This window comes from Lycium ferocissimum, chromosome 4 (assembly GCF_029784015.1).
Source record: "Lycium ferocissimum isolate CSIRO_LF1 chromosome 4, AGI_CSIRO_Lferr_CH_V1, whole genome shotgun sequence".
NCBI classification, from domain to species: Eukaryota; Viridiplantae; Streptophyta; class Magnoliopsida; order Solanales; family Solanaceae; genus Lycium; species Lycium ferocissimum.
Window position 1 is genome coordinate 14,684,653 of NC_081345.1, and position 4,462 is coordinate 14,689,114.

The window sequence follows — 4,462 nt, forward strand, 5'->3', positions numbered from 1 at the left end:
GAGTTGGTGTTGATTAAAAAATTCAGTGAGACTCTCACCCGAGGGTCCTTGATATGGTGTTCCCAGCTTTCAGAACACTCAATCACTTCGTTTTCCATGTTGGCCGACATCTTCATCAAAGCTCATGCCGGCGCGAGGAAGGTAAAAACCAAAAAGGCGAACATCTTCCGCATTGCTCAGGGAGAGTCGGAACATCTCAGGGATTTCGTCACCCTTATTCAGGCGAGCGTATGTTGTTGCCTGTCATTCCGGACGAGTGGGCAGTAGAGGCTTTTACTAAGGGTCTGAAACCTTTGAGTTCGGATGCTTCCCGAAGGCTATACATATATATACACTAAAGCTTGATGAAAAGGCGATTCTGGCTATGGCTACGGCGGTAGTTTCAAGGTTTAAAAATAATCACCGGGGACTGCCCGGATATAACCAGACTGACCACACTAGATGGCAGTCGGAGTTTTGCAACTCAAGTTAAAGTTAAGGAAATAAACGAATTTTTCCTTTATTAAATATATTTTCCATGTTAAGCGAATGATTTTGCCATGATAAGCAAGTACTTTTGTCATGTTAAACATTAAACTGATGCAACTAAAGTTATACCGAAAAAATCTTCCCTCCAAAGCGAATAGGAGGCGTCATTTTCTAAGCACCGAAACATAAGGGCCCTCTCTTATTAAAAATAAAAAATTCTAATAAAGAAGGTTTAAAGTTCAAAAACCGGTACCAAGTGCGGTTCGGACATCCCGGTAAGGTAATCGGAATTATCAAAGTCCAAGCCTTTCAGGGGACTGAGATCAAAAAATTGGGTACTTCCCATCCAAAGGCTCGGGGGAAAAAAACTATAGGCAAACCCGACCTTCGGAGTTGAAGGAGCTGCAAACTTATGCTTCTTGTTCTTCAAGAAAGATAAAAGGAATGCGAGAAGTATAGCATACATAAAAAGTCTTTAAAACACTGGAACATCTATTATAAAATCTCTCCGGGCTCGTAAGTCCCAGAGGCAAAAGACAACTGCAAGGCCCGCTAGAGAAGCTATAAAAACTAGACTTCACGGAAACCTTGATGTAAAACTCAAAACGACAAACACAATTGTTCAAAACAAATTAAAACAAGGGCATGCAAGCCATAAAATCAATAGAGCATGAGCTCACAGGCCCGTCAGAATTATCTGGATTCAAAATTTAAGGGGAGGTGGGACCACCCTCAGCAAGAGGAGCCCCTGGACCTCTACTCTCGGAGCTGATGTCCTCCGACGACCTCAGGTTCGCCATAGCAGACTCCGCAGCCACAAAATCTACGTCTGCATATAGCAAGGCCTTGGACAGGTTCAACTTCTTATCTAAGGCCTCTTGAAAGGCATCCCGGTGAGACTTCAGGACTAGAGGGTAGCGTATCAGGCTGGCCTTATGCTCTTGGGAAGCCCTGCATCACTGTAAGCTCTCCCATCTTGCCCGAAGACGGGCCCGGGAAGCTTCTGAACATCTCAGCGGGCCCCGAACGGTTTCCAGTTCACTTGTCAGGCGGCGGATGAGAATCTGCAGGCTTTGGAGCTCAGCATTCTTTTCCTACACGGATCTCTTCTCTTTGTCTAGCTGATGCTTAGCTTCATCATAGCTCAACCGCAGGGAATTGTCACGACCCAACCGGAGGACCACGACGGGCACCCGGTGCTAACCCACCCGGGCACCTCTTAACATACTTTCACATTTCATCTAGGTGAGCCACATGGCTAAATCATACGTTTCATTCATTACCGTTCTAATCTCATAGGACGACAATTCATTTATGTCAACATTAGCAACTTTGCCCATATAAATGTACATAAGCCGACGAGGCTTGGCAAAATAATATCCCAAAATATAGGCCGACAAGGCCAAACATATCTGATCATATACACATATCTACGAGCCTCTAAGAAGAGTATGTCATATCATATAGGCGGGACAGGACACCGCCGTGCCCATAAGTATGTACACAAAAGAATCTATACCAAAAGTCAGGCTCCGAATGAAATGGAGCTCCTTATGTAGTCCCCGAGAAAATACGGCTATGGATCAAGTCCGTCTCCCCGGCCACCTGCGGCATGACGCAGCCGTCCACACAAACAAAAGGACGTCGGTACGAAGAATGTAAGCTATAAGTTTTACTTGTTTTTAAGCGAGTCTATGTGATTTTACGTGTTTTCTAGTGTTTTTCAGGAAAAGGAACAGATTTGACTTGATCACAGTTGAAGTGCAAGAACAGGTCGTAAATGCAGTTTACGGACCGTATTCTACAATACGGGCCGTATTCCATGGTCGTATTAAAGGATTTCGAAACGAAAGTCAAGTTGGGAAGATGGTGATTTACGAGCTCGAGTTTACGGACCGTATTTCGGTTTACGGTCCGTATTCCATCTCGTATTTAAGTCGAGCGGTTGCGAGAAAGTCCGACTTTTGGAAGCCGAAAGACGACGAGGAGGTTTACGGACCGTAAACCACTTTACGGTCCGTACTTTAGAAGATTGAGATTTCACGAATTGAGAAGACGACACGGGCTCGAACCACTTTACGGTCCGTAAAGTGATTTACGGACCGTATTTAAATCATGACGGGACTAAAGTGCAAATCGTAACTTGTGTATTTTCCAAACATATAAATAGTCCATTGTAGGGTTTTATTAGAGAGTTCTGATATTTTTAGTTTTTGACTTAGAACATAAAATACTCTCAAGTTTTTGAAGGTTCTAACATCAATCCAATTATTCTCAATTCCTCTTTTATTCAAAGTAAGCAATTATGAACTCTTCAATTTCTTGTTTCTTGTTCTTTGTCATGAGTAGCTAATTTCCCTTACTAGGGTTGTGAACCCAATTGATGGGTGTTTTGTGATTGGGTTGTGATTGATATACAAATAATGGATTATTAGGGTTTGTTTATTCTTCATTCTTCATTCATAATTAATGGTTGCAAACATTGATTAAAGCCACAAACCTTGATTTATTTGGGAAAATAATTAGGGTTGGTAAGAATAAACAACAAGAACTCAAAGCATTAAACTTTGTTTAATAAATTCACTTAGGAATAAGAAGAATTTACTTGGCATGATTAATCATTCTTCATAACCACTTTCTTATATTTGGGAAAATCATAGAAAGACATAATCTTTATTTATTGGGAAATAGTAGAGATTCACATAGAGATTAAGTGCATTCATATAATGATCCATTAGAAGTATATCAAGATCAATACCCATGATCATACACCCTATCTAACGGGGACACAACCTTAGTTTCTTTTACCATAAACTTCCACCAAATCAATAGACTAGCAATTAGTTATAAAAAAAAACCAACCTTTGCCAAAACTCATCGGATTAAGATATTAGACCTAAAATTTAGCATCTACGATTTTAGTAAACTTTTCACACCATATTCCTGTGGGATTCGACCCCAACCTTGTTGGGTTACTATATTTGACAACGTCCGCGTTATACCATTAATAGGTGTAATTTGAGCGTATCAAATTTTGGCGCCGTTGCCGGGGAATACGGTTTTGAAATTACTAAATAGTGTTTGCTTTATTGAAGTCTTTTGCTTATTCCATCACACCTTGTTTTCTACTCTGTGTAAACCAGGTGAATATGAATCAGAATCAGCAAAATCAACGTCTTTGGTAACCAGGGGAATCGGTTGATCAATCCGGCAAATGAGTCAGATGAAGAGAATGTGTTTGCTGAGCTTGTTCCAGATGAGGATTATGCATCTGCTATTGTTCAGCCTCGAGTTGGAGCAGCGTCGGTGAAAATTGATTCCTCTCTATATCAGTTATTGAAGCTTGAGGGGTATTTTCGGAACTCTACCGAGAATGACCCTCAACGTCATTTGCAGAATTTTGTGGATGTGTGTGCTAATCACATCCAGAACAATGTTCCACAAGATGCTATTCGGTTGAGGTTATTCAAATATTCCTTGGCTGGAGAGGCAAGAACATGGTTCGAGAAGGTGCCCAGAAATTCGATCACTACATGGGAAGAGATGGTGGCTGCGTTTCTCACAAAATGGTACCCTCCTAGCAAGAAGGCTGAAATTCGGGACAAGATTTATGAATTCAAGCAGCGACAGGGGGAACAATTATATGAAGCATGGGAGCGATTCAAGGATTATTTGCAGAAGAGCCCAAATCATGGTTTTCCGGAGAACATATTAATGGAGAAGTTCTACCGAGGGTTGGATCCAGTGTCGCAGTCAGTTGCGAATAATGCAGCTGAGGGTTGTTTTATGAACAAGTCTTATCGACGGGTGACCACCATACTTAACAAGCTGACAACTCATAATCAGGCTTGGCACTCAAACAATTCGATGTGGTACCGTTCGGTAGTGCTATGATCCGAGAATATAGTGAAGGAGAATCAAGATACTCAGCAAACCTTGGCAGAACTTGCAACAAATATTTCCTTGCTGACGAAGAAGTTCGATGAATCCCAGA

At 41.6% G+C, this 4,462-nt stretch overlaps 1 non-coding gene across 1 annotated transcript; it reads right to left on the reverse strand.

Moving 5' to 3' along the window:
* Positions 1-4,060: 4,060 nt before the first annotated feature.
* On the reverse strand, positions 4,061-4,166 carry LOC132054991 (small nucleolar RNA R71). Its single transcript, XR_009414460.1, has one exon. It is a non-coding gene; the product is annotated as a small nucleolar RNA R71 (small nucleolar RNA).
* Between the last annotated feature and the right edge of the window lie 296 nt (positions 4,167-4,462).